The following is a 13,949-nucleotide window of genomic DNA, read 5'->3' on the forward strand; positions in this document are numbered from 1 at the left end:
TTTGTATCATATCATTTTATCATACTTTCCATGCATATATCGAGGTTGTGCATTATGCTAATACATCATATTGCATGTCTATCGTATCATATATCTAGTCATGTCAAACATATGTCATATCATAAACTTATCATGTCTTCTAATGTATCATATCATATTATGCACACATTATATCATATCATATATTATAACATTTATATATTATATCACGAGCATGTCGTCAAGCATATCATATCTTAACATATCATATTGTAAACATATGATTTCATCACATGTAGCATAACATTCACATATCATATCGTACACGTATCATTTCCTAATTGTTAAGATATATGAGCATATGACACGTGTGAAGCTACGAACACATGTCATCATATAACATACAATTATAACCAAACTGATAGTAAGGTCATTTACTTGGTTGGCCTTAGCCAGCGTTTCCCCAAATTCAAGTGTAACGACCTTAAATTTTACTTATTTAATCTAAGGTCAACTTTAAATGCGGAATTTACCTTAAATGGGCTCTTATCATAAATGCTATATAAGTTTGCATTTTATTACCTCATGAATAACGAATACAAGAGAAAGAAAGGAAAAAAAAAACAACTCTGAAATAAATGTCTTATACTACCCTATGATTTATTATGAGGTTACAATTCAATCTATACTAACCTATACTAATGATGCAAACAGGAATTCAACCTATACTAATGATGCAAACCGGAATTCAACCTATACTAACCTATACTACGAATACAAATGAAATTCAACCTATATTAACCTATACTACGAATGGAAAGCAACTATTCTATGCATGTGCCACAATCCCGGGATGTGCGGTGCTGCCATCGGTCTCACATGGATACCTTGCCTTCATCTGAAAATGTGGTAGCACGATGCTTCAGTATTTCTATAATACTTAGTAAGTGACCCCCTATCGGGATTATGCAACAATCACATGCAAATGAGATGAAGGGACCTATCTTTCAATCTATCTTCCTACGGTGCTGTCTTAACGGGTAATTTGGACGTGTACCATATACTCTACACACAGTTCATACGTGCGGGTATGGGCTCATCAGTTAATTCGCACACTGTTGGGCCACTTTACTTGTCAGGTGAGCATACTCTGGGAAGCTCCTTAGGCCGAACACTCGTTACAACTAATAACCATCACGGCAGCGCTATGCAAGGCATAACGAACGCACCCCTACCGTTAGGTGTACGCATCCGTACCCTCATCATGGAATAGGGATATCCCCCCAAATGCATGAGCACACATAATGCATGAGGTCCCTAATATTTTTACGTTTTATCATTAACGAATATAACCCCGCTATCATCTTTCATGCTTAACATGTCATTTCTCATTTTTCAGTCTACGTATCATACATAATCCTAACGGGGTTACATTTCATGTCGTTTATCGTGGTATCATGTCATACATTTCATGCTGTTTACAATCAAAATTTTAGTACAATTCATGCCAGAATCATCCAGAAATATCATAAACGTCATAAACATAGCACATCACATCATACTAAACAGCATACATTCACACATCACAAGCGTACGTATTCAAGTATAACAATCTAGCATACAATTTAATGACACATGCGAATCCACGGGCACATGCCAACACACAACATACAACGCATAACCTACAATGGGTGAGCCACTTACTTGGTAGGCCTTATCCGAAATACTCCCTAAAATATAAACGTAAGCTCCTAGCTCCTCGTATACGTCCTACGCTTCCGTTGGTGGTTGGTTCCTATTTGATCATTCGACACCTTCGTTAGTATTTCACAAACACAATTAATTTTCAACTTGAATTTGTGAAATACAACCTTAAAATGATCTATTTTACCTTAAACGGGGTCGAAATCAAGTCTGGAAGGATCGGAACGATGCCAAAAAGGTCAAAAATAGGTTTCCCGAGTTGAATAAAGCACTAGAGCCGATCAAGCCATTGGAGCCGAGGGGGTGTTACGCTGCAAACGGGCCACATGGCACAACCAGAGGGCGATGCATGTGCAGTAGTCTCGGGTCGAGGCGTGGGTCATCAGGTCGAGCGTGCGGGTTTTCGGGTTGCAGTCGCTGGTATGGGTTGACGCTATTGGATTTCGATAATCAGCCAGGAAAATCCCTTTTTCTCGGTGAGAGGAAATCTTCGACAAGAGGTTGTTGGAAGAAAAAATAAAATGCGTAAAAATAACAAAGAGAGAAGGTGAAATTTTGACTGCGCTTAAAATCAGGCTGTGAAATCTTCGGAAGAGATTTCCTATTTAAATATAACCTATCCTAAAAAATGGTTGGAAAGTGGTCAACTGAATCTGTGCCACTTCCTATAAAATTGCCGTCTAAGAATGTGCCACTTCCTATAAAATTGCCGTCTAAGAATTCGCTAATCCATTCGACGTGTTTGTCGTGTAAATCTAAATAAGAAAAAACTCAGGTTTTATCTAACAATCTCCTCTTATTTCGTTTGAACTCCGTTTTGAGCCCTATGGCTCGGTGTCCCTGGCGGCATGTCCTCCAGACTCCACGTCTTGTTAGGCCGCCTCTTCTTCGAGTTGGCGCGCCATCAGTCCAGGTGGTTCACCTCTTCCTAATATCTTCCATCTTCCGGTACCTGGCCGAGAAGTTGACTGGTTGCTCTATCTCCAGCTTTAGGATGTAAAGGCAGTTAGTTTGCCGTGCACCGAACTTGCGTGAGCAACCGTCGTCGACCATCGCGGATCCTAAGTAGCCCGCGTTTGATGGAAATGTGGACGCCGGCCTTATCGAGTTGACCCAGGCACTTCCTATAAAATTGCCCATTCGACGTGTTTGCGTGAGCAACCGTCGTCGATCCTAAGTAGCCCGCGTTTGATGGAAATGTGGACGCCGGCCTTATCGAGTTGACCCAGGCTCACAATATTAGCCTTGAGTCTCGGGATGAAGTAGCGCCGGTCAGCTTGTGATGATTGCCTCCCTTGCCGACGAATAGGATGGTGCCGTAACCTTCGATCTCGACGACGTAACCGTCGCCGAATTTTCATCGTCCCACGAATCCCCGAGTCAAGCTCGGAGAACGCAGACTTGGCCCCGGTCATATATGGTTTGTTGCCCCCGTGTCGAAGACATCATCGCCGGTGCACGATTTGTTCCTTCCTCTGGCTCAAGAGCGTGCCATAACCCTTGCGCCTGTAGGTTGACGCGCATCAACAAGGTCCACTCATTATAGTTGAATCTTGTCAATATCGGATACTGAACGACGACAGTCGTTGTCTCCTTGATCACTCGCTCAACGACACCTCGACGCCCGTCATCACAACGTCAGCCTCTTCGTGGTGGTGATAGAGATGCCGGCACTTGGCGGTGACGTGGAGGAGTGAGCGAGCCTGCTTGAGATGGACCCCACGATGTGCTTATTTTCGCACTTTGCATTTTCTTCTACTCGAACTTAAGATCTGTGTGTTGTTAGGTCAACACTCTAACCACTTGAGCTATTCAACATGATTGTTGATAGGATGGCTCCTCCGCAATGATATACACCGATGGCTTCAACTTGGCTCTGATACCACTTGTTGGATTTCGATAATCATCCAGGGAAATCCCTTTTTCTCGGTGAGAGGAAATCTTCGACGAGGTTGTTGGAAGAAAAAATAAAATGCGTAAAAATAACAAAGAGAGAGAAGGTGAAATTTTGACTGCGCTTAAAATCAAGTTGTGAAATCTTCTTAATAGATTTCCTATTTAAATATAACCTATCCTAAAAAATGGCTGGAAAGTGGTCAACTGAATCTGTGTCATTTCCTATAAAATTGTCGTCTAAGAATTGGCTAATCCATTCGACGTGTTTGTCAAATGGTCAGACGGAGAATTGATGTAATCGTGTGAATCTAAATAAGGAAAAACTCAGGTTTTATCTAACAGACGCGAGTGGTGGACCGAGCCTGGACTGAAAGAAAACGTTTGTAGATGGGCTGGGCTGTGAGCGTGGGGTATTGCATTGGGCTTGCGGGTCTCAAGTCGCGACTGATGGGTTAGGCCGTAATTGGGCTTTCTAGTTTGGGTTCAGGCGATTGGGTCGCGGGGGTGTCATCGGCCGAGGTTTGGAGTGGAGTGGGTTGGACTCAATTCGGGTCGCGGGGTCCGGCCCTCAGGTCAGACTTCGTCTTATTCGCCCGGTTATATGAAATTTTCTGGCAATCTCTCTCTCTCCTCGGTAACGTCGTTTCGACGTCCTTTTTCCTCAGTTTCTGTGTCACCTCCTCCCCCTAATCCCATTTATGGTGTTTGTTTGGTTCGTAAGGGCCTCACACTCTCGGATCTGAGAGGTTTCGAAAATTCGACGTTCTGTCTCCCTTACCCGACGGTGTACGACGTGTAAGCAACGTCAAAATCTATCCCCGGTGTGTGTAAAGGTCACTGAGATTGTTTTCGTGGTGTAGATCGAAGGTTTCGAAGTCGATTTCGTTATGGTTTGGCTTCGCCTGAGCATCGGGGTCCGTTGTTGTGGTGACCCCCAAAGTTTAGCGAGCTTGTGGGTCGTGTGAGAACGAAAACTCCGGCGTTTGCTGGAGATTTCGGTCTCACCGACAACCACGAAATTTTTTTTTCTGATCCGTTACATTATCTACCCCTAAAAAGAACTTTCGTCCTCGAAAGTCTCAAACTCTTGGATCAATTCGGAGTATTTTTCTTTTATTTCCTCTTCTCATTCCCACGTCGCTTCCTCGGTTTGGTGATTTCGCCACAATACTTTGACGAAACCTATGTTTCTATTACGTAAGGCTTTCACTTCCCAAGCTAGGAATTTAATCGGGTTCTCCTGATAACTTAAGTTTTCCTCGATCTCGAGGGGTCTGTAGTCTATCATGTGCGTAGGGTCTGTAATATATTTCCTCTAGGCACATGGAACATATCGTGTATGCTCGAGAGTGCAGGTGGTAAGGCTAGTTTATATGCTACTGAACCTATTCTTTCTAGGATTTCGAAAGGTCCGATAAAGCGGGGGCTTAGCTTTCCCTTACACCCGAATCTTAGAACGCCTTTCATAGGAGCTACTTTTAGGAACACTGGGTCCCCTTCTTCGAACTCTAAGTTCCTACGCCTAACGTTTGCGTAGCTCTTTTACCTACTTTGTGCGGTGCGCATCCTTGCTCTAATTTTCTATACCGCCTCGTTAGTGATGCGGACCAACTCGGGTCCTACCAGTTCTTGTTCTCCTACTTCGTACCAGCACAATGAGGATCTACACCGTTTTCCATATAATGCTTCAAACGGCATCATCTCGATTGTTGCTTGGAAACTGTTGTTGTATGAGAATTACATTAAGTGTAGTTTAGTGTCCCAACTCCCTGTGAAATCCATAACACATGCCCAAAGCATGTCTTCTAGGATTTGGTTTAATCATTCCGTTTGGCCATCAGTTTGTGGGTGGAAGACATTGCTAAAGTCGAGGCGGGTACCCAACGCTTTTTGGAGTCTGCGTCAAAAGGCCAACGTAAAATGCGGGTCCTGATCTGACACTATTGATATCGGGACTCCATGCAACCTCACAATTTCTTTCACATATAGTTGAGTCTAGTTGTCTACTGTATATGTTGTCTTTCCCAGTAGGAAGTGGGCCGACTTGGTTAGACGATCGACAATCCCCCAAATTACCGTGTGACCCTTTAGTGTTTTGGGTAAGCTTACTATGAAATCCATAACAATATTTTCCCATTTTCATTCTGGTATACTTAGAGGTTGTAGTAGTCCGGCGGTTTTCTGCCTAGGGGCTTTTACTTGTTGGCACACCAGACATTTACTCATATATTCCGCGATATTCTTTTTCATACTCCGCCACCAGAAGTGTTGTTTCAGGTCTTGACATCTTTGTATCGCCTAGATGTATCGAGAAGGGTGAGTTGTGTGCTTCAGTTAGAATTTCATTCTTTATTTCGCTCACAGCTGGGACACTTAAATGTCCTTGACATAATAGTCCTTCATCTGTTGACTTAGAAAAACCGTCCACTGGGCCTACTGTCAACTGGTCTAGGATTTTGTTTAGGCTAGGGTCCTCACGTTGTGAGTCTATGATCCTCTGTCTGAGTGTGGGACGCACTGTTAGTCAAGTTATTTAGGCTATAACCTCCTTGGTTACTACCGCTATGCTAGCTCATTCGAAATTAGCTCGCACTCATGGCTCCCTTGTGATAAGGGCCGATGAGTGTACTGTTTTTCGACTTAGTGCGTCAGCGACTACGTTTGCTTTTCCAGGGTGATACTGGATATCTATGTCATAATCTTTTACCAGCTCTAGTTATCAACGTTGTCCCATGTTCAATTCTTTTTGTGTGAACAAGTATTTTAGACTTTTATGGTCTGTGTAAATTTGAGTCATTTTGTAATACAGGTAGGGTCGCCAAATTTTTAACACGTACACCGTCGCCGCCAACTCCAAATCATGTGTAGGATAGTTTTTCTCGTAATCTTTTAATTGGCGTGACGCATATACAACAACCTTGCCATGTTGCATCAGTACACAACCTAGCCCTTTTTTAGATGCATCACTGTAAATCACGTATCCCGCAACGCTTTCTGGGACCGTGAGCATTGGGGAGGACACTAGTCTCATAGTGTTAATATAACACATGTAGAAGCAATTTGGATCTTAGTCACTCTAAGTACATCAATTAAAATAAATTAGTTAGCATGATCAAAAGCATTAAAACTCAATGAGTTTGAATACTAACCTTTTGTAGTTCAAATTCCTTTTTCCTCGCCAACCGGTTTCAAACCACCACTAGTGTCTTCCCTACTATTCTCCGGCCTTAGAACGGGATTGTGGGATCCAGTGAGTGACTAAATTTGAAAAGAATTTAGTATATGTAAAGAGAGAGTTTTGAGAGAATCTCTCCAAGTTTTTTAAGAAGACTTTTCATGTACCTTGATCACTCTATTTATAGAGTGATATTTGCATGTTGATGCAAATTTGAGATTACCAAATTTTGAACCCTCAAAATTTCACTCAAATTTGTGGGATTTTGGATAATTGGCAAACATGCAAGTTTGTTAAACCATATATTGACACTCATCTTCCACTAACTCAAACATGAATTTTTTCATTAAGTGAAGTTAACATTTTGACTTTCTCTATTTTAATTCAACAATTAATTTAAATAATTAATTTCAAATCAAAATAATATTAAATGATTAATTAAACAATTTAATTAATATTTAACATTAAATCAAATGTCAATTCCAATAAATTCCGGCTCATATTGATTATGAATCCTTATTCATAATTAAAATATTTAAATCTTATTTAAATATCTCAAATTCTCTCATTTTGTTTAATCTGTAATTAAATCAAAATACCGTTAAATATATCGTATATATTTAGCGCATATTCCCTAATTTGAGTTCGAACACTTCAAACTCACTCGTCACATTCTAAGGTTTAGTCCTATATGAGCTAGCAAGGGGACCTAATGGACCTACAGATCATGGGCTCCAACGATCCGAGATTAACCGGCTAAACTCATTAACCTTTTAACCAACATTCGTTAACTACTAGGACACTCCACTATAGCCTAGTAGTTGTACTCCCCTCATTATAGATATATTTCTGTCCATTGACATAACCATGATTAGTAAGTCGATCCTTCACAGGTTGTTCGTAACTAGACCTGGGTCAATTTACCGTTTTTACCCCTAAAGTTACTTCTTGTTCCTTAAATCCCATTGATCCTATAATGAACAATTGGTTTGTGGTCCAACCACCAAACTGAATCCCTCTCGGGCCAATGAGAGGGTGGGGCCACTTGTTCAAGACCTAGAGTCAGTACTTAAGGGAACAATCTCTCTACTATCCCTAAAAACGGGTAGGAGTGAATTATATCTTGCACCCTATGTCCTCAGCTATTCACCTAGTCTTACCCTTGAAATGGGAGGCTTATTGAGTCGGCGAACTCGGGCCACTCTCACCCATGCTAATCTAAGGATAATTTTGAATAAACAGGAATTCATAGTTAGCTCAGGATTAAGGTCGAGTTACCTAGGTCAACGAGTGAAAAAATCAGTCTCAACAGTAAACGACATTATAAAGTGAGAGTGATTTTCTTCATGGTCCGATCTTATGCAATACTCATTGCATAGGACGCCCCCACTCACATGTCTCCACATGTACAATTTAGTGATCACATTATTTATATCATATACAAAAGTAGGCCGCATCCATAGTGTCCCCAAGATAAGGTATTCAGCCTTATCCCTGTACTATAGATCATTTTGACTATATAATTGAACTTGATTCACTCTTATGTCTCTACGTATAGTTCAAGTAATCATACTATAGCCAGAGTATTCTTAGTTTATTGGATTTAGATTAATGATCGTAAATTCACTTTATTCAATAACAATATTTACTGAATAAACATCAATAATAACTTTATTGAAAATAGAATATGTTTTTTTTTACAAACTATGAGTTTTAGGACATAAAACCCAACAAGTCTTTGTTTTAGTTCCTGAAAGCTGGCCTCACAATTATCGTTGGGGAGGTACGCCCTTTTTTGTCAATTGGGAGAGAGGCGAGGCTATTCTAGCAAAGTCTTGGACAAACATTCGATAGTAACCTGCCAATCCCAAGAAACTTCGTATCTCGGTGACCATAGTTGGCGTTTCCATTTTATGACGGCTTCTATCTTGGTGGGATTTACTAGAATTCCATCTTTAGACACTATGAGTCCCAAGAACGAAACTTGTCGTAGCCAAAATTCGTATTTGGAGAATTTGGCATACAACTTGTTCTCCCTTAGAATAGTTAGGCCTTTTCGGAGGTGTTTTTGGTGTTCTTCGTCCGTTTTCGAGTATATCAGGATGTCGTCTATGAACACGATCACAAACGTGTCTAAGCACTCCTTGAATACTCGGTTCGTTAATTCCATGAACACCGCTGGGGCGTTGGTGAGGCCAAAGGACATTACCACAAACTCATAATAGCCATATCTGGTTCGAAAGGTTGTTTGCATTATATCTTTGTTTTTTATCTTAATTTGATGGTATCCTTATCGAAGGTCTATTTTGGAAAACACTGTTGCCTCTCGAAGTTGGTCAAATAGGTCCTCGATGCGTGGTAATGGGTATTTGTTCTTACCGTCCTCTTGTTTAATTCTCTATAGCCAATGCATAGGCGCATATAACCATCTTTCTTTTTAACAAACAACACTGGTGCATCCCAAAGAGATACGCTAGGTCGAATGAAGCCTTTGTCTAATAAGTCTTGGAGTTGAAATTTAAGTTCTTTTAGTTCTGCTAGGGCCATGCGGTATGGGGCTTTAGAGATGGGTCCCCTTCCTGGTTCAAGTTCTATTCCGAAGTCTACCGCTCGCAATGGAGGAATTCCCGGAATATCCTCCGGGAAGACATCGTGGAATTCGTTTATTATGGGTACCGTATCTATTGTTTTCTCTTTTCCTTTTGTGTTTACTGCACAGGCTAGAATCGTCCACCCCCCTTGTTATACCCGACGTTTGGCTTTCATCATCGATATTATTTTTGGGGTGGTGCCTGTGAAGGTTCCTTTAAACTTAAAGGTAAGTCCGTTTGGAGGTGTAAATACCACTTCTTTCTTATGGCAATCTATGCTAGCAAATTTTTCGGCGACCAGTCCATTCCTAGTATGACATCAAAATTCGTCATATCTACTACTTTTAGGTCTACTCTGATGGTTCGTCCAGCTATTACCACTTGTCCGTCTTTTACTCTATTTTCAGGAACCAGGTCTACTCCTACTGGGGTACCGACCGATAATACATGCATTAAGGGTTCTACTATGAACCCTGCTTGACTAACAAATGACAAAGAAACAAACGAATGGGTAGAACTGGAATCAAACAACGTCAATGCAAAGTGTCCTAGTATAGAAAGCGTACCTGTCACCACGGTGCCAGATGTTCCCGCCTCTTTACTTGTCGTTGCATATGCCCTGGTCTATGTGCGAGTTTGCGTGGTGGGTTCTCGAATGACCAGACCTCTAAGGGGTTCCCTTGGGGTTCCCTTGGGTTTCCCATGTCCCATGCAAAGCAAGTTCTGGCCAAGTGACCTGCACGACCGCACCTATAACACAATCGGAGCCTACCATACATCTGCCATGATGTTGTTTTCCATAGTCGCGACACAGTGATTTTTCCGGTAATAGGTATTTGGCTACTGGGGGCGGAGTAGGTGGCCTGTTCTGATGTCGAGGTCTCTGGAGTGGTGGTTGGAATTTCGTGGGTTCGACCTCGATGGGACGTTTCTTTCCTATGACAACCGTTGGCTCCAGATTTTTCTCTTCTGGAGGTTCCTCTAGGGCCTTGGCCATCCTTAGGGCCTCTTCGTAAGTTTTCGGGTTAAATGCCTCCAACATGCGGCGGGCTTTCGGGTTCAGTCCCAACACAAATTTCTCCGTTTGTTTCTCTTTAGTGTCTGCTAGTGACGGTGCGAACCTTCTTAATCTCATGAATTCTTGATCATACCGATCCATCATGCGTTCGCCTTGGGTCAGTTAGTTAAATTCTTGTTGTTTCTTTATACGGGTTTCCTTTGGATAGTAGTATTTTAGGAAACCTTCCTTAAAGGTTTCCTACGTTGTGATCCCCTCTCCCGGGTTGATATTCTATTTATTATCCGCCCACCACATTTCTGCGTCTTTTTGCAGTACATATGCCGCGCATGCTACTTTATGGTCATCAGGACATCTCATTGATAAAAAGGTCGTTTCCATGGTTGCGATCCACATTGAAGCTACCGTGGGATCTTCCTTTGAACCGACGAATGGACGGGGCCATACCGTCTGAAGTCTTTTAACCAACTTGACCCTCTGTCCAGTTGTAGGTTGTTGGCCGATTGTGTGACCGCTGCATCGATCGGTTGCGTGGCCGTCGCATTGGCTGGTTGCATGGCCATTGCTGCGACTTGTTGCTTAGCTAACAATGTGGCCCGTTGTGTGGCCAACATTGTTTGCATCGTTGTTTGGAGTGACTCCAACACCGATCGTGTGGCGGGGTCCAATCCAGCCTGTGGTGCAGCTTGTGGGGGAGGTGCGTTTTCAGGAGGGGGTGTAGTTTGCAGGGAAGGTGCGTTTTTAGGAGGGGGTGTAGCTTGTGGGAGGGGTGCGTTTTCAGGAGAGGGTGCAACTTGTAGAGGAGGTTCCCTCAGTGGTAGTTCGAGTGCATAGGGTCCAGTAGTCGACCCTTCTTGGAAAGAGGTTCTTTCGGCTTCTCTTCTTCCCGAGCCAAATAAGCCGCTGGAGCTGAGAAGCCGCAGCCGAGCCGATCAAGCCGCTGGAGCCGAGGGGGTGTCGCGCTGCAGACGTGCCACGTGGCACAACCAGAGGGCGACGCGTGTGCAGCAGTCTCGGGTCGAGGCGCAGATTGTCGGGTCGAGACGCGGGTCGTTGGGTCGAGCGTGCGGATTTTCAGGTTGCAGCCCCGGGTCTAGGTTGACCGCGAGTGGTGGGCCGGGCTTGGACTGAAAGGAAACGTTTCCAGGTGGGCTGGGCTGTAAGCGCTAGGTATTGGATTGGGCTTGCGGGTCTCGGGTCGCGGCTGATGGGTTAGGCCGTAATTCTGCTTTCTAGTTTGGGCTGAGGCGACTAGGCCGCGGGGGTGTCGTCGGCCGAGGTTTGGAGTGGAGTGGGTTGGACTCGGTTCGGGTCGCAGGGTCCAGCCCTCGAGTCGGACTTCATCTTCTTCGCCCGGTTATACAAAAAATTTCTGCGATCTCTCTCTCTCCTCAGTAATTGTGTCTCCTCCTCCCCCTAATCCCGTTTATGGTGTTTGTTTGGTTCGTAAGGACCTCACACTCTCGGATCTGAGAGGGTTCAAAAATTCGACGTTCTGTCTCCCTTACCCGACGGTGTACGACGTGTAAGCAACGTCGAAATCCATCTCCGGTGTGTGTAAAGGTCACTAGAATTGTTTTCGTGGTGTAGATTGGAGGTTTCAAAGTTAATTTCGTTATGGTTTGGCTTCGCCGGAGTGTCGTCGGTTTCTTTCTCACTCTACGTTTTTTTGTTTTCTTCCTTGCAGGCTTGGCTAAGGGTCGGGGTCCGTTGTTGTGGTGAACCCCGAAGTTTGGCGAGCTCGTGGGTCATGTGAGAACGAAAACTGGGTTCGTCGGAGTTTTCGGTCTTGCCGATGACCACAAATTTTTTTTTCTAATCCATTACATCAAGTATGTTTGTCTTCCCTCCCTCGAAGTTGCTCCAAGTATCGTTAGTTGTCGTTTCTTAATAGAACATCCATCTCGTTTCATTAATAACTCAAATTAACTTTAAATTGAGAAATTGGACTTTACACTCACCTTAATTGCCTTAAATAAGGTGAATTTTAGTTTTAAAATGGTGGTGAAAATTGTGCAAATACCCTTTATTGAGTCGAAAAGCTAAATTTTGAGTCGCGGAGCTGAGTTGAGTCGACTGAGCCGTGTAAGTCGAAGGAGTTACTGCCGGCACAATGAGGTGCTGACACATGTGTGCTGGTTAAGGCGCAGGTCGTCGAGTCGCTGCTGCAGGTGCGCAGGTCGCAGGCCGTGAGGTTGGGCTGCTGAATTGGTTTTTGGGATGCAGGTTATTTAGGTTGGGCCGAGACTTGGTTTTTGGGTCGTGGATAGAGAGGTTGGGTATTGGGTTAGCCGTTGGGTATCCAATCTAGATCCGACCCGAGAGGTTACTGAAGGAAGGGTCATATTACTTGAGCATTGGCTTACTTTTCTATATATCTTGGAAATTTTAGAGAGGAACATTGTTTTATTGAACTTGATGCATACTTCGATGTTTTCTAGCTAAAGCGTGGGGAAGGGTTTGTCATGTTAAGCTATTCTCTAGTTGTATTTCTTTTTTTTTTTTTTAAGATTATTCATGTGTAATGTGCGAAAATACGTCACTCAAAACTTTATCATAAAAACATAGTTATCGACTTACATACTTTCTAGAAGGTCTTTAAATAAAATAACAAAAATTGAAATAAAATAAAAGTAGAAATACTTTATACTAACCTATATGCTACAAATTTAAAGGCATATTAATCTAAACTAACCTATAGTCTACGAAATTTAAATTGTAAACTACCTTATGCATGTGTTATAGTCTCCTGAGTTGCGATGTCATCGTCAGCCATACAGGAGAGCCTTGTCTTTACTTGAAAAATAAGAGTAGCACATGGTTTGATTATTTTAACAAATACGTGGTAAGTGACCATGCTATTTGGGTTAGATGCAAGTACATAAAATCATGAGTGAGTCCTATCATATTCGTCTGTATTCCCTTAGGCAACTATCCTAATTTGATGTGTATTTACTATTCTACACACGATCCACACGTGCGAGTATGGACCCACCAGTTGGTTCGCACACGTCTTGGGCCCCTTTCTTAGTTAGCTAGCATTCTCTGGAGCTGTTGTTGCTGGACACTCGTTAGAAATAGCAGCTATCGTAGCATTATAATAAATAAAATGATCATTTTCCTGCCTCTTAGTGTACGCGTCTGTGCCATTATAAAAAAGAGGGGTATTCCCTAATGCATGCACACACAATGAGGCATGAGGTCCAACATTTTTCCTTTCATTAGCACGTGCAACAACCCCTTCCACTTCCCTTTATATCATATCATTTTATCATAACTTTTCATGCATATATCGGGGTTGTGCATTATGCCGAAACATCATATTTCACGTCAATTATATCATAATTTTCATCATGTAAAACATATGTCATATCTTAAACATATTGTGTTTTCAAACGTATCATATCATACTATCCACATATTATATCATATATTATGTCACAAGATGTGTCGTATTGTCAATCACATTACATCATAATATATATCATATCATTCACATATCATATCACGAACATGTCATCATGCGTATCATATTATAACATATATCATATCATTCATATATCATATCGTAAACATATCATGTCAT

Source organism: Cucurbita pepo, unplaced genomic scaffold, assembly GCF_057944985.1.
Source record: "Cucurbita pepo subsp. pepo isolate OVF unplaced genomic scaffold, ASM5794498v1 scafford_6, whole genome shotgun sequence".
Taxonomy (NCBI): Eukaryota; Viridiplantae; Streptophyta; class Magnoliopsida; order Cucurbitales; family Cucurbitaceae; genus Cucurbita; species Cucurbita pepo.